Below are 23,833 nucleotides of genomic sequence, written 5' to 3' on the forward strand. Positions count from 1 at the left end.
TTAGGAAGATACCTGAAGGGAGTGCAGGATTAATCAGCCCTGGAAACCAGAAAGCTGTTGTAGAAGGCTGTAGGGAGCTGGTGTAATATACCAGGCATGAAGAGATGAAATTCTCCGCTAGGCTGATTTCAAGGGGACATAAATATAAATATAAATGGCATTTTGCATTCTGAAACTTGATTTGATTTAGGTTGGGGTGATATCCAAGAATGCTGCTCAAGTTTTGTGTCTGGGTCACTAGGAGAATGACAAGGACAAGGAGATCAGGAAGATGGGGGAACACAGGGGAAAGAGAACTAACATTTGTTATGTGATGACTTGGATTTCTAATATTTACCCATCAATTTTACATTATTTAGCTCATTTAATCCTTTTAAAACCCCTATAAGATAAAAAACATAATTTTTCCAGATACAGAAATTGCAAATCAAAGAGGTAGTACAGGGGCGCCTGGGTGGCTCAGTCGGTTAAGCGCCAATTTCGGCTTAGGTCATGATCTCACAGCTCGTATGTTCCAGCCCCATGTCGGGCTCTGTGCTGACAGCTCAGAGCCTGGAACCTGCTTCCGATCCTGTGTCTCCCTCTCTCTCTGCCCCTGCCCTGTTCACACTCTGTCTCTTAATAATAAATAAACATTAAAAAAATTTAAAAAAAATAAAAAAAAGAGTTAGTACAAATTTCCCAAATAAATTGGAGAGCCAAAACTGAATCCTAGATCCACTGTGCTACACTGTCCTAGTTCTTTTCAATATACTTCCCATGTTCTGAAGAGAAACATGATGTATTTGGATTTGGACATGGTGAGTTAGAGATAATAGTGGAACATCCAAGAGGAAATAACTGGTGAGCAGTTAGACACAACAGGATCATAAATATATAGGGCTGGAAGGAAGTTTAAAATTACATAATCATAGAACCAAAGTTCCAGAAAGAGATTAAAGCTGAGGGTGTCCATATGGGAAGATTAACTCACTAGGACATGAATGAAATCACCATATGAGAGAAAATGTATATTAGAAGCCTAATTACCATTCTTTATGTGTGTCTACCTTTCTGGGATGAGTGAAGGAATGAGGCTCACTAATAAGATAGGGAAGTGGTTTCTTGTAAAGGGGAGGAGATGGTGAGATGCCTCTCACACCAGGGTCAACAGATGGTTAGGAATGGGTAACCAAAATTTTTGAATGGCTTTGAGAAGTAAAAAAAAAAAAAAAATGAGGTGACTGTCCATGGCTGTTAGTAGTGCCTTGGTTGCCTTGGAACTTGTCAAAGAAACAAGAAAAATAATACAAAGAGACAAATATCAACGTTGAGAAAGATTGCCTTTTTTTTTTTCATTTGATGAGATCTTGGAAAAGAAAATATAATATATGGGAGACATGTAAAGTGGGAATTCTGTGAAGATATATCTTGGTTTGCTATTTAGTTGTTTTCTGTTTGGTTTAAAGAGAGGATATCACAAGTTGCAAAATTGCATAGGGTTTTGGTTTGTTGAGATGAAAACTGTTGACAGCTATATACAAATTCAGAGCAATCCTCCTATTTTTATGTAAGATTTCAATAGTGGCTACAACTAAAAATCTACTACATTTCACATACACACAGAGAGAAGAATTCAAAACCATCACAAAATTGTTTCTATTAAAATATATAGTGAATACACCCAAAGGTGCTATTTCCCTGAAATAGGAAATGGTTGCTCAGATCAGTGACACATCAGTTAAGAAAATGTGGTTTCTAATAGGAGACTTTAAAGGGAAAAGGCTCAGTTACAGAACTCTGTACCCAACTAAAGACTGGCAAAAATACCCAGGTGCCCGAGACTAGTCTGAGCTATGCAACTCTAGCTAGGATGTTCATCATGAGCAGTAGATGGCAACTCTCAAGATCATATGCTACCCCCTTCTCTTCCACCTCCTCTTTCCACCGTATAAATCAACTTATTAATGAGCCACAAATGCACCCCACCACCAGATACTATGGACCTCCATATGAGCCATAGCATAAGATCGCTTCCTAAATGGACTGTGACATTATCTGCAGAGCACTATCATGGATGCCACTTGAAAAAGATGTCTAAAATGTGGGAAACTAGTAAGGTCTGCATTTTAATGGCTGCAAAACACAATGTAGATACCTAATATAAAAAAGCTGGCATGTCCAATAATCTAAAACTACATCTTGCTAATTACCATTCTCTTTGGGTGACTGAGTTAATTTCTGTCTGTGGTTAAACATGCTGTTTATATTGCTTTCGTTGGGGGTCAGGAGGTGCAGAAAGAAAATGTAATTAATTCTCTAATAATATCATCTGTTTTACATGACATCATATTTTATATTATTTTGTGCATGATACCTAGGACAGAGCTATCTAGAAAATGAAGCTGGTATTAGGGGAAAAAGGGTCTTCTCAAGTATTGAAAAACACCTTTGTCACTGTCTTTGTGCTACAGTTGAAATACACAATTTCAGTTGGCACCTGCAACAAAGGAAAATGTTTTCTCTGGTGGTAGCATATAGAATTTTCATTGCCTTAAAATTTGGGGAAATACTAATTTCAGAATACAAACTCATGGTAGAATATCAAACAGTAGGGAACGGAGTAACATGGAAAGAAAATTTATCTTGTCACTTAACACCTCCTTGATCCCACTCTTCATTCCCACTATCCAGAGTTGAAACTTAAGAGTCTTCTGTGTATCACTCCGGAATTTTCTTGTGCATATATAAGCCCCGCCCGGAAACACACACACACACACACACATACACACACACACACACACACACAATTTCCTTTTCCTTCGACATACAATGTCATAGTACACATGTTGCTTTGTAACTGCATGCTTTATATAACCAGTCAGTCCTATATTGGCCAAACTTTAACAATTATTTTTGTTTACAAGTATTTTTTATTTTAATATTTATCTTATAAATATTTATTACTGTCAAGTTATCTGTTAATGTGTAATAAGCCACCTCAAAGTTGGTAAACATAAACAACCATGCTATTACTGGCACAGACTCTGAACGGGAATGTGGACAGGTCAGGGGTGGCTTGTCTGTGCTCCATCATGTCTGAGGAGCCTCAGATGACTAGAGCAACCACAACAATGGGGCTTCTAATATCCAACAAAGCATCTTCATTCACTTGCTGGATGGCTGGAAGGACTGGCTCATCTGTAGGCCGCCCCAGCATAGACTCTGGACAGTCAAACTTCTTCCAGGGTGCTGGTTCCTCTAGTCAACTACCTCAAGCAAGCTGGGCAGAAGCTGATGGCCTTTTCTGGCCTAGACTAAGAGCCATGTATCATGACTTCCACCACATTCTCTTGATTATGAGAAAGTCACAAAGACAGACCATGCTCATGCAAGTGGGAAGTAGACTCCTTTTATCTTGCCAGGAAAGTAGTAGCTACATTAGCTTTGAAGAAAAGCACATGGATGGGAGATGTCATTGCAGCATCTCTGGAAATACAATCCGGAGCAATTGCCTTAAATCATGGTCCTTTGCTTCTGTGCTTTGTAAAAACCTTCCTGCCATCACAAACAGGCTCTTTGTTGACAGAATGTTTCCTGATTTCCCATGTATGCATCCCAGAATGTTGTCATACCCTGCTTAGAGAGAACAGAGACAGTGTAATAAAATGGAAAGAGCACCAGCTCCTTGGTGAATGAATTCATGTCACTGAAAGTCTCAGAACCCTAGTTTCATCATTAAAAGGAAAGGATTAAACTAAATTAAAGGATTAAACCAAGACCCTCCCACAAATTATAAAGTTCTTTTGTTCTAAGACACAATCCATATATTTCATCTTCCAATTCCTTATTCTGAGCAGGAGAAACAAAAGATAGAATGGACAGAACCCCGCTCCTGTTTCCCAGTCTTTGTTGAATTCATCCTAAAGGCAGGGCCTAACCACATAGAATAAACTTCCATATCCATCACACAACCTGAGCATGACTCCACCCATGCCACCTAGCCACCACGTATGATGAAAAAAACCTACTGCAATGTTTGCAAACTTGTAAGTGAGGATGTTGCTCCCTATGCTGGGAGTTTCCAAAAGAGAATGTAGGGGTAGTAAATTTCACTTCTCCTTTTCAGAGCAAAGAATGGGAACGTGGAGAAATGGGCAGTGCTTGTGTGATAAGAAATGCTTTCTAAGAAAGAGCGCCAAAAACATGAGGGATTGCTCTTTTAAAGACCACACTGTGCACACTTCAACACCTCTGCCAAATTTTCTACTATGCTTTAACTTTGTACTTTCTCTTCTTAAACTGTGTCGTCTAAGATGTATTTCCAACTCCACAAACAATTCCTTTTAGGAATTTATATCTAACCTATGAAAGGTCAAGGCCAGGCCAGAGGCTATGTCTTGTTGTTTCTAAGATCAAGATGGAAGAAAGTCCTCTTTCCATATAAGAGTAAGACCTGGGAGAATTTTAGAGAAAAAAAGTAGCCCTCACATGGCACCACTAAAATATACTACTGGCAAAGATGGAAGAGTGGAAAAAGAGGGAAGGAACAAGGAAAAGCAAGGTGTAGGAGCTAATGAGTCCAAGTACAGGCAGAGTGGTTTGGGTATCTGGCTCTCTTTCTGTCACTGATAGGAGCTCCCAGATCGCTGTAAAGGCCACACCCACAAGGCTGAGACAGCTTGTCCAGACTGGGGACCTCCAGGCCAGATGGGAAATATTCTAGGCTTCTGTTTATTTTCCTGGCCCAGTATGGATTTATTATTTAGGTCAGACTAAATGGAATGGATAATATTCTCTGGAGATCAGAGGCTATGCACCATGTCTGACGTGTGACAAATAGAAGGAAACACAGCCATGCTTTCAACTTGCTTGGTGAAGGATGGACACTGAGAAGGAATGGGAAAGAGTCTGCAAATGCCTTTCTTTTCATTTATTTCAGTTTCTTCCCCCACCTATCTGCTGTCCTTGCAAAGCAGGAGAAGGGAAAGGAAATGTCATTTCTCTGGAGATGCGACAAAAGGTTATTTGCTTTGGAAAAAGGCTCTGTCTTAAATAAATGAAAGTTGTCTGTATTGTTCGTTTTTTTGTTTGGTTCTTTTTTTTTGGCTCCTTCTCAGTCACCCCATAAATCACTGAAAATCACCTTACCACTCCCTGAATTTGTAGGAGATTCTTGCTGCTGCACAAAGGCATAACAATGGGCCAAGGCAAACATCTCTAATGTCTTCTTTCAAAACCAAAATGCATTTTAATAATTTAAAGCTGCAGCTCTTTCAGTCACTTGATAAATTATTCACAAATTTTACAACAAAAAAAGAAAAAAAAAAGAAAAAATATGTTCCTTTTACAAGTCCTGGAACATTAAATCATATCAGAATAGATGAAAAGGGCAAATAAGTCCTAAACTCTTAGAAATCATACATTTTACTTCTTCATCCACAAGTTGGTGCCATGGTTTATAGGCCAGCTGGTAGTAGGGGGTGTTTCTCAGGACTTATTTCCAGGCACAAAGGGAGGATGAAGGTATAAGAATGAAAAAAAAAGTGGCTTTCAGAGGGTCTAGAGAGAACATCTACCTGTTTGCCTCAGAATTCCATCTTTAGATACCATTTCAAAGAAATCCTCCAGGATAAACACATGAAGAAAGCTGATTTGCTCAGAACAACTCACATTAAATTCTGGGCAAAGGAAAGTGTCACAATGATGTGGGTTCCTGCTGCTCTTGAGTTCAGACACCCTCTTAAATCCTCCCGCCAAGCATGGTCAAGAACCAGGAGGTTGCATATGTTCAAATGTTCATCAGGCATAATCTGTGGATGCTTAGCAAGCAGGTGTTTCTGCATCCATGGAATGGAGAATATTCACCCAAAAGAGACTTCTAAATCTATATAAAGGATGACAACAATGCACTACCAATATAGCCAGTCACCTTCCAGCTGAGGACCTTGGAATCTGCAAGCATCACCTACCACATTAGAAAGAAAAATGTGGTCACTGAATGATTAAAGTGATAGATAGCAAAAAACACAGCACAACCAGTAGGTTTTTCTTTCAGAAGCTTCCTTCCAGTAGCCAGTGCCCAGAATAGTACTGGCATTAGTACATTCTGTCATCAATATTATTATCCTCCAAATCCATGATTTCGTTTTGTTCAGCTGGAACTTAGAGGGGTAGCAGTCTTATAGAAGAACTCATTATAATTTCATATTACAATTAGGATGGGGATAGAGTTTGTATGAATAAATTCTGTCCATATGGCCTGGTACAATGCTGGTAGAAACCACAGACTTAAGTCAAAAGTCTCACCTTATGTGTGCAAAAAGGGAGTGGACATTGTAAGCTATGTACCCATTTTAGCAGGCAGAAATGGGCTATTTTTTGAGAGTGGAAAAACCTGAAATTTCATATTTGTGGCAAGAGTTTCTGGATGAAGCTTCCACTTTCATTAGCAATGCAACTTTCTATCTTTAAGGGAATTTTGTAATGTTTTTCCATCTTTCATCCTCCCCTTCCTTTTATAATCTAATTTTTAATGCCCTACTGTCTATTTTAAGGAAATTCTGATATCAGGGGTATTCTTGAAGGCATATGGGTCTTGATTAAAATACCTTATATTCTACAAAGAAGTCCTATAATACTAGAATTATCTCTACTGACAACACCTTTTTTTCACCCTTCAAATTTCATGCTCAGCTTCTAGGGGAGTCAAGGTGCAAAAGAGTCAACATGTTAGAAATACAGGATTCTTTCATTTTAATTCAGCATGACAGATGCATACCTCCACATCAGTATTTGGAGATGAGAGAAGTAAAGAAGCAGAAGAGAAAAGCAGTTCAGTTTCTAGAGTACGCTATTTCTTTATTTATCAACACAACTCTTTACCCTAAAGAATTTAAGGGAAATAGCGAAGATGAATACAAAAGAACAAGATAAAATAAATTAAAAATAAGGAAGAAAAATGACCTTAGGATAAGACATAGGGAGAACAAAGTCAGAGTTTGCCAATCTCCACATAATACTAACATTCTTTACATCTCCACCCCTTATCTTCTCCCATAAGGTATGTCAGTATAATCTTACCACGTTTTTGTCTTGCTTGCTGGGATTATGTAATTTATAAACAATGCCCAAACTTATTCGCCTTAAAGAGAAAGGCACATACATAATTTAGAACATTTAAATAAATCAGGTAAGGTAGTTTTAGTCATCTGTTGGTTACATTTTTGCAAGTCTATGTTACAACAAGTATGTTCCATTCCCCAAAGTGTCTATCTCTCCTGGTTCAATTGTCAACTTCACTGACAATTTAGGAGCACAACATTTGTGAATATTCTTCTACATCTGATCTGAGCTCACATATTATCTCAGGAGGATATTCTCTGACACTGAAGTTCAAGTAGCCATTCTCAGTGCCATCTCAACTTTTTTCCCATCACCTTGTATTATGTTCCTTAAAACACTTACCAATATTGAAATTTAGTTTGTTTATGGGTAAATGGTCTCTTCCAACACCACACTTACTAGAACATAAACTCTATGAGAATAGTGATTTTGTCTCTCTTGTTTACTCTTATGCCTCCAGTTGCCAATATGTGGCCTGGAATAGAGTAGGTGCTCAATGAAAGTTTGCTGAACAAATGAGTGAATGAATGACCATTTGGGGTAAAATCTTGTCCTCACTAATTTGTACCAAATACTGTCTTCACTATTTTTGTTAGCTGGATGAGTAAATCAGCTGCATGGAAGAAATCCCTTAACACCCAGACTTCTTTACTTTAAACGTCATCTGCAAAGATCTTCTCTTTGTCCCTCTTCAGCCTGTCCAACTCCCATCCCTGCTGCAGTGAAGGAAGGGTCCTACTTCTGTTCCTCCCTTCACCCGTGTTCTGGTCCCACCCTTCCTTCTTCCTAAGGATCTGCTCTACCAGTTCCATTTTCTCTGGCTTTTTTTTTTCCAGCAATATTTAAGAATAATTATGCCAAGGGGCACCTGGGTGGCTCAGTCGGTTGAGCTTATGACTTCGGCTTAGGTCATGATCTCACGGTCTGTGAGTTCAAGCCCCACATCGGGCTCTGTGCTGACAGCTCAGAGCCTGGAGCCTGCTTCAGATTCTGTGTCTCCCTCTGTCTCTCTGACCCTCCCCCATTCATGCTCTGTCTCTGTGTCTCAAAAATAAATAAACATTTAAAAAATAAATTTAAAAAAGAATAATTATGTCAAAGCAAAGCTAAAATATTGAAACATGAATTTTCAAGGTGTTCTCCTTCATCCCCCTAAGAGGTAAAAGTTTTCATTTCTTATTTCATTATCCAGAACGAGTCTATCATTATGTTGAATAGTAATGGGCTAAAAGGGGGTTGGGAGGATGGAAAGGTCAGAACTAAACAAATTTAAAGTGGAAAAGGCAGAGTTCCCCTTGTAGAAGAACAGCATAGGTGTATTGAGAAGAATGTAGGAGAATCAAGAACTTATTCCAACTGGGTTCAGAAGAGAGCTTGGGTGGTTAAGAAGGAAAAGAAAGCTCTTTGGGGTGGGGAAACAATGCTGGGCATATAAGACATTAAGAGAAATATGGGGAGGGGCACCTGGGTGGCTTAGCCATTTAAGGATCCAACTTTGGCTCACGTCATGATCTCACAGTTTGTGGATTCAAGCCTCGTGTCGGGTTCTGTGCTGACAACTCGGAGCCTGGAGCCTGCTTCAGATTCTGTCTCCCTCTCTCTCTGCCCATCCTTCATTTATTCTCTCTCTTTCTCTCTTTTTCAAAAATAAACATTATTTTTTTAAAGAAATATGGGAGAAAGAAAGGGCTTTTTTTTATTTTTTTTTTAACATTTATTTATTTTTGAGACAGAGAGAGACAGAGCATGAACAGGGGAGGGTCAGAGAGAGAGGGAGACACAGAATCTGAAACAGGCTCCAGGCTCTGAGCCATCAGCACAGAGCCCGACGTGGGGCTGGAACTTATGGACCATGAGATCATGACCTGAGCCGAAGTCGGACGCTCAACCGACTGAGCCACCCAGGCGCCCCAAGAAAGGACTTTAAGATACTTTGATACATATTATAAAGGGAGTAAGAGACCCTTTCTCGTTTTCAAAACTAAAGATTCATTTGCTTTCCAATATTATTTGTTACAGCTTGCAGGACTTCTATCCATCTAAATGATTCATAATATAGAAGCAGGGTCTAATTTGGAAGCAAGAAAGCCAGTTTCATCTGGGTTACACCCCAAGATTAGCATTCTTGAAACCAAACTAAACCAAACTAAACTAAACCAAACCAAATCAAATCAAAACCCTTCCTGTAACTGGTGTCATATATCTCTCTCCTTAGCTCAACTTCAATAGAGTTGTCCTCATTCACTGTATATATTTCCTCAATTCCAACTCACACTTGACCCTTCTGCCATCAGTCTTCCACCCCCACTAATCACTCTTCTTAAGATCACCAATATCCTGGCTAACTGCAGTGGATGCCTTTGGCCTCTAATTGTTCTGCGATACTGAATCATTTGGCCATTGTCTTGGACACAATCTATACAAACCCAAGGCCTAAGCTTGTGGCATGGCTCATATTTCACCATCAGGAAACACAGACTCTTAAACTTCCATTGTTAGTAGCGCATTTATTCCCCAAATGCAGCCCATTCTCTGCTGCCATGAGGCCCTCTGCCAGCCCAGCACCTGTGTTCTTGTGTTTGGTCCCCTGGAACCATCAAGCTCTGCATGTTGCCTCCTTGTAGATTCTCCATCTAGTCTTGAGGTGAGAGTACTTTCTACAGTACTTGCCCCCAGGAGGAGCACAACCCAAAGACCATCATCAGCTGCCATATGTGAAGGAAGTATCAGTACCCCTCTCTAATTTCCAAATCTCATTTCACCAACAACAACCAGCCTCAAAGGCTAGAAGTGAGCCATTTTGATAGTGTACAACCACTTTTATAACTGTTTAGTCAGCTCCTCTGCAAGTACTAACGCTAGTCAGGCACCTTCCTCTGCAATGTGGACATAATTGGCACTCACTGTTTTGAGGCGTCAATCAAAGCTGGAAAAGAATCCCATATTAAGCCAGTTTCAAAAGATTGCTCAAGACAGAGCTAGAGACTGTCTTTACATGTTCCCATTTATCAAAGTACTATATGATTGTTTCTGTGTCTGGTTTCTCCATTAAACTGTTAATATCTGAAAGGTAAGGTCTTTGTCTTTATAACACACACCCACACACATGTACACACACACACACACACACACACAGTGGCTGACCCCACTGTTCAGTCATGTTTCTGTTCTTTTCTCTTCTGAACAGCCAGGTGTCTCACAAGAATGATATATGTTTACTGTCTCTATTTCTCAACCCACTCAGTCCTCAGCACACTCAAATCAAAGCTCTGGTCCCATCCTTGACTGCAATACTTTATATTAATGCCACCAATTATCTTTATTAAATCCATTAGGTTGTTGTACTTGACTTACCAGCAAGCATTTGGTTCTATGAACTATTCTCTCCTTCTTGAAGCAGTCTTCCTGGGGCTTCTCATATTTTAAGAGTCTTGTTTTCCTGCTAACTTTCTGGCTGATTCTTGTCCCTCTTTAATCTAGGCTCAAGCCACCAAATACCAAAGCTCTTCAAAGCTCTGTCAAAGTTATTCTGTGTATGCCTTGCATGCTTTTAACAGCAATTCAAAACATCCAGGTCCAAAGTGGTTCATGACTGGCTCATTATGTACTCTCCACCTGGGTCTTATTTATGCACTTTCTATTTCAGCATTTGGCCCAGCAGCCATTCACTTAGGCAAGCTGAAACCCTGGTGTCATCCTTGATAGCTCTCTTTTCATCCTCTCTGGTACCCAGAAAACCACCAAGTCTTATTGATTTTTATCTCTGAAGTGCTCAAGTCTGTGTGCCTTCCCTATCTCTACCAATCATTCTATCTATGCCACCATCATCCCTCAAATGAACTACTGCATTGAATCCCAAAGGTGTTACCAAGTGCCCTCAGGTGCCCTCATATTCATTTTCCCACATGGCAGGTCCAATGATCTTTTAAAAATGAATAAATAAATTAATTAATTAAATTAAATAAAAAATTGTTTACGTTGTCATCCCCCCCCCATCCATTCTCATATCTTCTACTGGCTTAATAAAAATAAACTTCTGAAATGTGCCTTATCAGACTCTGCAATGTCTGCACTTTCTGAACTCCAGCTATGCTGGTCTCCTTTAGGCCCTCCTGCCCTAGGACCTTTCTGCATTCTAGTCCTTCTGTAAGAAACCATCTCTAACAAAATTACTTCAACTCACTCAGCTCTGGGTTGAGGGGAGCCTGTCCTGGGTATTTCTAACTAGGCTAATCCTCTAAATCTTGCTCCCCTAGTGCCAGGTGTCTCTTCACCGACTCTCCCTGTGCCACTGCAATTGCCTCTTGTGTGATTTGTGTGATTCCTTAATGTCTCCCCTGCGCGCGCGCACACACACACACACACACATACACACACACACAGTTTTTGCACCTGTTGCAGTCTCAATGGTCAAAACAGTACTTGCTACACAAGGGAAGCTAAATAAACTTCAGTTAAGTAATTAAAATCTCACCAAAATGAGTTACCAAGGGCAACACAGTGTATTGTTAAACTAAATAAATAATTGGGTAAAATCATATTGCTTCTTTTAGCTTCAGTTTCCTAAAAGTAGACAATAGGACAATGACTATCACACAGAACTCTGTTAAGGATTAAATAAAATCATATATCCAAATAGCCCAGCTTAGTGTTTTCTGTGTAACAGATTCTTAGTAAAGGTTAGCTTTCTTTATTTCTCTGCAAAATAGACACACATAATGGCATGGAGCCAGATGGTGAAGTACAACTAGCCATGATTTAAAATAAGGACAACAAATGTGTGGTAAAGATTCCCCCCTATTATGCATGGCATTCCTTTTTCATCATGGAAGTCTTTCTCAAAAATGGACACTGTGCATCCTCAGATTTTACCCTGCCTTTCTAGTTCTCTATGACAGAAGAGTCATCAGGAGGTAGAGGAAGAGAAAAGATAAAGATACATAAAAGAAAGAGAAATGACAGTCTTTAGGATGGCAAGTGGATTATTCAAATACATCTTGATTTACACATGACAGATGTGTTCCTGAAAAATATGTGTAAACTGAATTATACTTTGAATTCACAAGGGAATCTTGGTATTTAAAGAGATCCTTTATTGAATTCTTTTGGAAAAAGAATTACCAGCGTGATGACTAACCTCTCCCTCTTGTGTAGGTACCATGGGCATTATGTAATCCCTTTTTACTCCAGACTGGGGCAAATTTACCTATGGTTTATGTAAATTAAGAGACTTTTAAATGTTAGTTTTTGATGGAAAGCCATCAACATGGAGGCCAGCTCAGAGGAAGCATTCAATAAATCAAAGCTTCAGGCCCAAGCATCTATAGATAGATAGCATTGGAGCCTCCTGGACCTTCCCAGGGAGACCTTCAACTTGAACATTCTTCATTTACCAACCAAGACTGAATGAGCTGAGGGGATGTACTAGTAAGTCACACACGAAGTTGTATCCTGTGAGAATCAGGCTCAAGAAGTCAGGGCTCTCGAATGAGTTGGTTAATGGCTTAATTTGCTTGGAGAAAGTAAAATTTTATAAAAGACTTCATGAGAGTTTGTGTAAGAGGCTCGGTGCCATGTACTTAGAAAGTGTCTGCCAAATGGTGGGTCTTCACTGAGGGTGTTTCTGTGACTCAGCTATTCTGTGACTGAGCTATTCAACTGCTGGTGGTGTGGTTTACCCTGAACCAAGGGACAAAGACCAGAGGGCCAGACAAGGGCTCTGACCTGGGGCAGAGGGAAGACAGGAGGAATTCAGAAAATGGTAATAAGGGTTACAACATTGTTGTCAAAGGCTGCCCACATGTGACCAGAGAACAGGAGATCTTGAGAAAATATTTATGCAGTAAACCACCCAGGCTGAGCTCTATAACTACACTGGCTATCATTTCCCTGCTTCCATGCATCCAATAGCTTCAGAAGCCTGACTGCAGTCAAATGTTATGTGGCTTCCAAAAGGCAGTGGCAATGATGAGAAGAAGAGGCTGGGCCATGATCCTGGGTCATACGTGGAACCTGCCATGAACATCACAGTGCCCTTGTCAAGTCCCAAGCCTCTCTGAGCCACTGTTATCTCCAACTGGATAAGCTCCAATACAACGGAGTATAAGTGGATGAACTTTCATGCATTCTCTAGCCCTAAGAATTTTAGAAATTTCTGGCACCAGACACAGTTCCTGGCACCATAGGCATTCTTTCAAAATGAACTATGACTTCCAACTGTTGAGGAAAAAAAAATAGATAGGGTTAGGGATAAATTGGGGCTTTGAGGTCAGTCCATCATTACTTTCCCAGCTGAGATTACAATAGTGGAACACTAGGGGTGCCTGGGTGACTCAGTCGGTTAAGCCTCCGACTGCAGCTCAGGTCATGATCTCATGGCTCATGAGATCGAGCCCCATGTCAGGCTCGATATAATATATATATATATATATATATATATATAATAGAACATATATAGAATATAGAATAATATGTGAGATAGATATATATATATATATATATAATAGAACACTACAACAGTAAAGCAAGAAACATATTAGGGAATATTCTTCGCTAACTTCTGCACTCACTGTTATTCTACCTTCTATCATTGTAGGGGAAAAAGGTGTGTGTGTGTGTGTAGTTTCCATTGGTAGTGGCTGATGGAAGTGTTCTTAAATTGCAGCTCCACGATCTGTCTTTGATAAATGGTCTGCTCTACCTGAAATTAGAAATTGGCTATGTGACTGTAGGAAACATATTATCTTATAATACTTTAATGTCAATATATACTCCTAGGTGACTGGGTCAGGGGCCAGTGCTGCCTTATGAGTCTTGGAAGTTTTGCCTTGGGCTGGCAAACACAGATGGGCCGTCCTTTATGTGGGGAGAGAGGAGAGAAGAGATGGCTTGACACACAGCTGGAAAAAATCATGGACATCCCTTCTGGAGCTAGCAGTTATTTATCTATCCATTCAGGAAACACTTTTCACCCATTTGGCCATTAATACAACACAAACACCAAAAAGTGGGGAATGCATTTCTATCTGATCGAATGACAAATGCCTTGAACTGCCCAGCACTCATCCACAGCCAGCTTCCTAACTCTCAATAAATTGTAAAATAATAATAAAAGACCTAAATAAACAGTAGCAGCAGCTAAATTGTTTCTCCATCCCAACTGGTCCTTTAGACAGAATGTCCTCTTGACAGATCTACTGATCCAGGTGTCTAATTGAATAGAGTCCTGATTGCTTTTGAATTTGAGACCTCAGACCGTTGTGCAATAAATGCAATTTAGAGACTTATTTCCAAACAACAACTGCTACTCCTCTGGGAACTTACTATTGCTTCTGGTTTTTGAAATTGTTGGTGAACTATCTACTAAGCTATTAAAACTAGGTGTTTTATTTGGATTCCAGACTAATGCTTCTGTAAATTCAAAAGCAAGACATACCACAGTAGCCTGCAGAAGGGTCCTGAGCTCAGGATGGGAGCCGGGAGCCTGCTGCCCACACACAGCTGGCCACGCAGTCTCCTTGGATCCTCACCTAGTTAGCAGGCTATTCTCCTGGGGCCATCTGAGTGGTAGTAATTAGAGCTGCTTGTGGGAAACTTGTCTAATGAAACCCCGTCAGAGGTGGCAAATTTGTTTGTATTTGGGATTTTGAGTAGCCCTACAACTTAGAGTTTGCCAAAATAGTCCACATGAAGCCAAATTTTTTGGAGACCCAAAAGATTTCCAGGTGCATTCAGAAACAGCAAATGGGCTTTAGTAATCTGGGTTCCCTTTCTTTTTAGAATTTTAGCTTCTTTTGGGGAGTGCATTTACTGAGATGTGATGTCTTGCATTGCATAAATCCTACATGGACCACCTCATGTACTTTTAAGAGATGGTGGCAAGGCCACACTCATTTTATAATCACTGAGCCTCAGACATTATATAATTTATCCAATGCTCCATGGAAATAGGGGGGCAGAACTGGGATTGGAAAACAGTTCTGTCTCCAGAGCTCAAAGTTTAATTACCATGCTATGCCAATAGTTCCCAAAGATGGAAGATGAAAGATCAATAGTTCGTATGATACAAAATTATGAGACTTATTTCATTTTAGGAAGACTTCAATAGAGTCAAGATAACCTAATGTCTTAAAAAAAAAAGTGGACCTTGGAGTCAAAATTACTTTTCATAAATCCTAGTTCTAGCACTTTCTTACAATATATAATATATGCTTGGATAAACTATCAAATGCTTCTAAGTCTTATCATTTACATCTGTATAATGGGAATAAAATCATGGCTGCTTTGAGAATTAAATGAACTAATGTATCTAAAAACAGGAACCTGGGACCTAGTCGATGTCCAGTAAATTGGAACCATAATTTGATAAACAGCGCATGTCTTAGCATTCACAGTCTTTAATAACTTCTCAAATGCACACATTTTCAAAACTACAAGGAATATTTCAGAATGTGAACATGAACCCTCTGTATTTTGGAAAGGTTTCTTGAAATGCAGCCTAAAACGTGACTTTTATACACCACGGCTCTCTCCTTCTTTCTTCTCCCTGCTGCCTTTTTACATTCTCTTTCCCTCTGCTCCTACCAGAACAGAGGCACCTTTCATCAATGTATTAGTCCATGGCTAAAATATGACTCATGCTAGGAATGAAAAGGAATATTCTGTCTGTGTAGCCAGCAAGGGCCCGTGGGGCAGATTCTCATTAGAATGCTTTACAATAATATCAATCAGTATTAAAAATGTATGTTCTACTCAATTTTTAAAACATCTTAAATAAATCTTTAAATAAAGCTATTTTGTTTTATCTTCAGGGCTCTGTGAACAGTCGGCCCTAAGGGGTCCTTGTTCCCCCAAGTACAGCCCCAAAAGTGTTTCCTACCAAAGCTTTATCTTTCTGGGGGGTCTCTGTGCTGGTGGAGTCAAATCATTGGGGTAATGTTAATTCTTATTTGGTGGCTGCACAGAAACAGGGGAAAGGAATATTACTCCATTAGGCTCATTTGCCATTCAAAATTGCTTCACAGGAAGCAGCTAGTTAATCCATACCCTTGAAGTGCAAGCAGTGTTCTCTGGAAAAGGTCAGTGAGTCTACAGGAAAGGAGAAAAGGCAGTGCCCTTGTTACAGGGCTGGGAAAACTCAGGGGAAAGCTAAAAATGGAACTAGATATTCCAGAAAAGAGTATGCTGCCTCTTTTCTAAATACCTCTCTTGGCTGGCAAAGATTGCTCACCTCTGCACCCCCACTAAAATCTCCTTGGTTAAAACCAAAATGCTACAGGAATCAGGATGAGACTGGTTAAGGTATAAGCAGTAGGGAATGGTGGGGACTGAAACAAAATGGAGAATCAAGAATGATAAAAGATATTCACATTAATTTCAGCAAGAACAACCATAACACTTTTATATGTGATGATTCAAATATATCTTCTCCCTAGAGCCAATGACCATTTCCTACCCTAACCACTGACATCCACCCAGAATACGCCAATCACCTCCTACCTGCTGGATCTTCCTGTTTATTTTCTTCAAGGCCTCTAATATATCTTGCAGATGGCCATCCATTTTTTACTTGAAATACTATTAACTATTCATGTCACTAGCTCCCATCAGGGGACACATTTCCTTCTTCAATAGGGTCCCTATCTACTCTCTCAGTCTTATTTTCTATTACTCTCTGATACTTCCCATTTCTTAGTCATTTGATGCGCTCCCCTTGCTGTATCCATTTCCTTGTACTGTTCCCCTCTCCTGAAATGTTTTTCCTTCCACTTTATTTTTTGTCTCCAGCAAGCAATGCAACTTCTTGTAAATGTGAATCCACCTATGTGACCTCCCCACATGACGTCTTCCCTTAGACCTTGCCCCAACTCTGTTAGAATAAGCCACTTGCTCACACACAATCTGGTTTCTCTTTGCACATTTTTTATTACACCAGCAGGACACTGCAGTCTAACTGGTAGTTAATGTGACTGCCTCCCTCATTAAATGATGACATCCTTGCAAGGAGAGGCATTGTCTAATTGGTTTTAGTAGTCCCATACCTCATACATCTTCTGAACCATGGTAGACAGGAAAGAGATGTTCAATGAATCAATGCATCAGTGAAAAATAAAAGCCTGAGTAAATGAGTTACAAAAACATATAGTGCTCCTAGAGGCTATTTCATGGGGAACTTTATGTTTGTCTCTTGAAATATTTTGTGGTCAGAGGTCTGATACCAGGATTAGGTATTTCCTAAAAGAAGCTTAACAGTAGTATAAACATTTAAAAAAGGGCGCCTGGGTGGCTTAGTTGGTTGAGCATCTGACTTCGGCTCAGGTCGTGATCTCACAGCTCTGTGAGTTCGAGCCCCGCAGTGGGCTCTGTGCTGATGGCTCGGAGCCTAGAGCCTGTTTCAGATTCTGTGTCTCCCTCTCTCTCTGCCCCTAACCCACTCACATTCTGTCTCTGTCTCAAAACTAAATAAACATTAAAAAAAAAAAAAGCTGAACAGTAGTGTGCACCTCTGGGAGACCAAAAGAACAACAATGGTATAAAAGCAAGAGGATGAAGTCCTTTCTATCAAGTGTAGCCTGCCTAGTAACCAGGAGACTGAGAAAAGGGCCATTATGTTATTAAAAACAAAAATGAAAGAAATCTACTCACATTCAAGAAGTGTAAGCTTACACTTGCGTGTGCATGTGCGCGCGCACACACACACACACACACACACAGCTTAAAGCAAGAGGCCCCACATCAGATTCCCTGCCTCTAATTAGTTGTTAAACCTCAGGAAAACCACTCAATTTATCTGTGCCCTTGTATACACATTATTTTAAAATTAAAAATATGTAATGTATATGAAATCTAAGTTCGTGCTTCCTCTAGAAGCTTATGTAAGTCCTTTCCCAGGGTTTTCCATTAGCTTTCTAGAGTCTTCAATCAGAGCTCCTGTTCAGGTGACACAGCTTAAAGGATCCAGAATGACCAGTGTGTTCGGCAACCCTTGTTTGACCACAGTCCCATCAAGTCTCGCCAGCCAGTTTGCTTTCTTTAGTGTAAACACAGAGACAAGATGCTTCGTGGTTTGAAATACTTAACTAATTGATTTGTCTGTACAATAAAATTGCATCGAATTTTGCACGTTCATATTAATAAATGAAGACAGAGGAGTCTCTTAGAATATACTCGGACTCTCTAGGCATTGTGTTTTGGGGATCACAGCCAAGAGTGCTGAGCCTCCAAACATAAAAGGCTTGCTGCCCGAAGCCCACTGTGGGAGCCACCTTGAGGAGTTCTGCCACATGAATCACAGGCTTCCCAAGCTCTGCCAGTACCAGTTAGAGCATCATTCTGGTGTCACTGCTCAATCACTCTTCTTCAAAAGGGCGAAGACACCTCAGAGACAGAAATGTCAGTGCAGGGTGCCTGCCAGCCACACACGGCTGAGTTGCAGGCAGTTGCAGGGCAGTTAGCTGCAATCCTTTGGAGTCCCTCCTGGCTCCACAGTGTGAACAGTTACTTGCAGGGAGGCTACACTGAGGGGCACATTATTCTACATTTTACATTTTTTTGAAAAAAAAAACAGTCTAATGGTTTGTTAATGATTCCACATGCAACTGTAAGACCTTTAGCGTTGAGTGTCATAGAAATTTCATGTAGGTCAAAACACTTTTATATGTTTTTCAGATCCAAAAATAGAAGTGAAGTTCAGGTTTAGCTAAAAATATATGAGGAGGCATTTCTTCTGAAAGAAATGTATTGAGCCAGGAAACCTTCTGTATCCTGTGCCAAAGGTTGCTGGGAGATGACTGCACACCTACAACCCACGGGACATTAAGTGACAACATCCCCAACCCTTCTGTTGTTGCCATCTGTGGTTTGTTCCACAGAGAATTTGCAAGAAGCACCTCTCTACTGACCATGAAGTCAGATTTCTGTCCCTCATGGAAAACCAAGAGGATGAACGCATGAGGGGAAACGCTTTGCAGGGCATTTCTTTCAACTGTCAGCCTGTCACATCATGTTGACTGTTGTCACTTACAGAAAGAAAGCTTTGGGGCCCAAGAAATGCCAAGAAAATGGCAGCCAGTGGGCAGGGTGATCACCAGCCTTCTCTTGCTAATATATGCAGCGGATGTGGCATTTCTGACAATATTGCTTCTGCCTCACTTGCCATTTAATGTTAAGAGGCTTCTAGAGTCTACTGCATTTAAAGAGTAATGACTGTTTTCAGGGTAAATGCTCTGTTAAATAACCCTGGATTATTGTGTCGTGTTATTACATTTATAAAATGGCATTTCAAAAAATAATAATTGTTTTAGAGTTAATTGATGTTTTTAACCATCACTGTGTGGAGAATTTTTATTCAGCAGAAAGGGAGTGAGCCAGGGAGAAAGAGATTTCCATCGAGAGAGTCGGTACTGAAAATAGAAATCCCTCCTGCAAATGAAATCCTGGTAGATGAGGCCCTCCACCCTCTGCGGATTGCCTTCAATAAACTCTTTTTACTGTGATAAAAGCGGCCACAGGACAAAGGTAAGACTCAATCTCATTCTCCAGTGCAGTCCATGGGTGCTGGGCCTGGCAGTGGTACAGGGGGCGAGGGGGCCTTGGCACAGACTCATTGGCCACTATGACCCCATGTGGGCAGGCCTGGCCCCTGAGCAGCCTGAAGCAATGGCAAGGACCCAAAGCTCTGCACAACGGTGACTTCTCAAATGTGAAGTTAATTACACGGCCGAGAGTCTCAGAATTTCCTACGGCCAGAGGCAGAGTTGAATGCAGGGATATCACAGAATAAAAGTTGGAAATTCTAAAATCTCCACATGGTATGGTGCAAAGAGTGGGTAGCCCTGCACATACCCCTGGTGTGGTGGGGATGGTGTCACTTTCTTCTGTTTTATCAAAATTCTTCCATCAGGACTCCTCAAGCGTGTGTATAGGGGATTAATTTATACCCTGTGAGAGAGAAATGATCCCTTCATCACATCGTTTCCTTACTATTTCTATGAAGTAGAAATTGGGTATTATTATTATGAGAGCTTTAAATATAAATTAAGTGTACACAGAGAAAATAAGCTCATTTTCATTCTGGTGGAACTTAATGGAGAATCAAAATCTTTACATTTGCAGGTCATTTCTGTTCCACTTATACAGTCCATCATCCGTGTGATATTGTGATTTGTAATACGAAATATATATTTGGTCTTTGTCCATGGTTCCTGGATCACAGCTACCAACCCCCTTGGAATTCCTTCAGTAAAGAGAACAATCAGTAAGTTAATGATGTGACTTTTGGGACCCCACTTAAGGATGAGTAGTGGAGAAAGGACTTACTACCTTTGTCCTTTGGTTGTTTTAACTGCAATTAAAAGAGTTTATTGAAGGCAGTTCACAGAGGAGGAAAGCCTCCTCTACCAGGATTTCACATGAAAGAGGGATTTCTATTTTCAGTGTCAACTCCTCCTCGATAGACATCTCAACAATACATAGTGAGTTGAAACTTTCAGTCCCAACCCCTGACCTCTGGAGAGGAGAGAAGGGCTGGAGGGTTAAATCAGTGGCCAATAGCCAGCAATCATGCCTATATAATGAAGATTCCCTAAAAACCGAAAAGGGCAAGGTTCCTAGAGCTTCCAGGTTGAAGGAAACAGAACGCTTCCATGGGCCACCATGCCAAGTTCCAAGCTCGACAAGAAGAGCTGCTTCCTTGTTCAGGAACTCACCCTATGTTTCTCTGCACCTGGTTATTGTTTTGTATCCTTCAATATCCTTTGTAACAAATCAGTAATCTAGTGAGTAAACAGGTTTTTATCGGTTCTGTGAGATGTTCTAGCAAATTAGTAGAACCCAAGGAGGGACTTGGGTACCCCTGATTTACAGCATTGGTCAGAAGCACAAGTAACAATCTGACCTTGTGATTGACATCTGAAGTAGAGGGAAGTTTTGAGGGGCTGAGCCCTTTGCCTGTGGAATCTGATGTCATCTCTAGGTAGATAGTGTTAAAGTCACTTAAAGTCAGGCTAAATTGGACAAAAATAGATGTTGGAATGTAAAGGTGGAAATAATGATGGGGACCATCTAGTACAAATCCCCAATTTTAAAGATGAGGAGACTGAAACCAAGAATGTTATGCAATTATCTAAGATTATAGATTTGGATATTAGAGCTGCAGTTAAAAAGTCTCTGATTCCAGAAATCCAACATTTCTCCCTAATACTTCTGCCAGTTCTTAAACAAGTCCACATGTAAACAATGGTCACTTCCAGTCTCATTCCTAACCACCACCATCTTGAATGAGCAGGATCAACCTTTGGTAAAAAGTCACAAGGGAATTTTGACTACCTCAACAGCTGGAAACCAGAAATTTGAGCAACAAATATGTGTTCCAGTCTCTTGGCTGCCAAATAACCAGAAGAAGAGCCACCAATTCTGTGAACCCAGAATGACTCCACAAATAGGCATTCTATGGTATAGGAAGGGACTGAACACAAGGAAGTTGGAATGTATAATTTCCTATCAAAGCACAATTGGCAAAATATCCTGACTTTTCACAGATTCATCCAGACATCCCAAGGAGCGTTTTCCTGATTATTTTGGTAATTACCTAAGAGGGAGTAGATTGACCTAATAAGCAAAAGAAAGTCAAACCCAGATAACAGTGGGCACCACCTAACAGCAAAGACAGGTTAAGTGACTCTCCAGTTATGCAATGTACCAGGGGCCTTAGCAACATACACACAACTATGGGACCTTCACCCCTGTATTCACATTCCATGGCCTTTTTTTCTTTTTTTCAATGTTTATTTATTTTTGGGACAGAGAGAGACAGAGCATGAACGGGGGAGGGGCAGAGAGAGAGGGAGACACAGAATCGGAAACAGGCTCCAGGCTCTGAGCCATCAGCCCAGAGCCCGACGCGGGGCTCGAACTCACAGACCGCGAGATTGTGACCTGGCTGAAGTCGGACGCTTAACCGACTGCGCCACCCAGGCGCCCCTCCATGGCCTTTTTAACCACAAGGACATCTAAAGGGCAGAGCTATGGCTCAGAGACCTTGCATAAAGTCTCACCTTTCTCCACGTAGAGTCTGAAAATGATAAATCTGGAAGTTTTCTGTTTATTTAAATAAATATAAAGCACTTTCAATTATTTCCATACTTATTAAGAAATTAAACAGAGAGAAATATATCTGGTGAGTTATTCCTTTTGTCTTCTTCAGAACAGAGTAAATGGAGCAGGCAGACATTAATCATCTTGAAAAAAAATGGAATAAATTGGGATATACCAGTTAGATATTGTGTATTAGGCTCAGAGTACCATTAGAACAATGAATCTTTCCCATCTCATACAAAACCATAGAATAACATGGAATATCTTTCACATATAGAAGAAATTGAGGCCCCATAAACTCCAATAAAAAAAGGAAAGACACCAAAATGAATAAAATTATAAGACTCTCCACTATAATATTAAAATCCTGACCTTTCATAAAACTAAATATTACAATGGTGAAATATCATACAGAAAATATTTATATAACATAGTAAGTTATGAACTCAGTAGGTGAGTAAGATAGTTTGAATAATAATGAAATCATTACATGTGGACTGATATACATAGGTAACCAGGATATGATGAACTCCTTTCTACCTCTTGGTTATGAGATCAGAAAACCACAATTTGTAGTCATTACACATCAACAATGCCATTATTATAAAATTTATATTTTTATAAAGCAGTTAAGCAAAACAAGTTAAATCTTTGGAAACCAGTAATCAATATGTTTATTTAAAAATGAAAAAAAAAACATTTTATTTTAAAATATCTCAAAGAGTGACTTGGCTGGATTTTCAGGTACTGCCATGGAAAAATATTACCTTATTCAATCATTTCAAAAATATTATGTTTGGATTATCCAAAGTTCAGTGAAGCTGATATTTCTTCATTATAATCTTCTCCAGAATGTTTATTCACTTCTGCAACCTTCCTCCCTTCTTTTCCTCTTGCTTTCACTGTCTTCCTTCACCCCTCTTCATTTATTTTAATAACTTCCACTGTGTATATCATTCCTAAAGCTGAAATATAAGGAATAATTTCTGGGAATAGTGAGGGAGATAGAGAGAAGAGGTTCTATTGAACTGGATTTGGGATACTTAAATAATTAAGTATCAGAACCAGTTGCAGAACAGTCATCAAAAGATGGACAGGATTCTCTCTTTACCAGCAGATCCAATATGGTGCCCACGTTTTGTGAATTAACTCCTAGGGCAGCTTGCAAAACAATCATTTTTATTTAGGCACACCCACAAGTTTCTCAAGTTTAGGGCTTTATCTCTTGTGTCAACTAGTTTGAATAACATCCTAACTGGAAGCATTCACTTGCTTTTATTTTTGACTCTCATTTTAGCCCACATTATTACATCTTCCATCTACTGTTGCCAGAATGATATATTAAAACATCATGACTTTGCTCAAAACCTTTCAGTGACTCCCCATAGGATAAAATCCATTGCTATGTCTTCCTCAGGCCTTCTGGATACAAATAAACAAATTAGCAGACAACTTTTTACCATATACCAAATGTATGTCAGGAACCATTTGATATTTTCATGTTTATAATCTTGAGAGATCTTTAAAATAATCCTTTAAAGAGGATTTGATGCAGTTAGAGTGGCCTAAAGACACAATTTGGAAAATGTTATCTGCAACCTGGAAAATATTTTAGCTATTACGGTAATCTTCTTTC

The 23,833-nt window shown here is 39.9% G+C and overlaps 1 protein-coding gene across 2 annotated transcripts in view; it reads right to left on the minus strand.

The window, feature by feature from the left end:
* OPCML (opioid binding protein/cell adhesion molecule like) overlaps positions 1-23,833 on the minus strand; it is a 1,096,360-nt gene that overhangs the window by 454,373 nt on the left and 618,154 nt on the right. The window lies entirely within an intron of this gene.

Source organism: Lynx canadensis, chromosome D1, assembly GCF_007474595.2.
Source record: "Lynx canadensis isolate LIC74 chromosome D1, mLynCan4.pri.v2, whole genome shotgun sequence".
NCBI lineage: Eukaryota > Metazoa > Chordata > Mammalia > Carnivora > Felidae > Lynx > Lynx canadensis.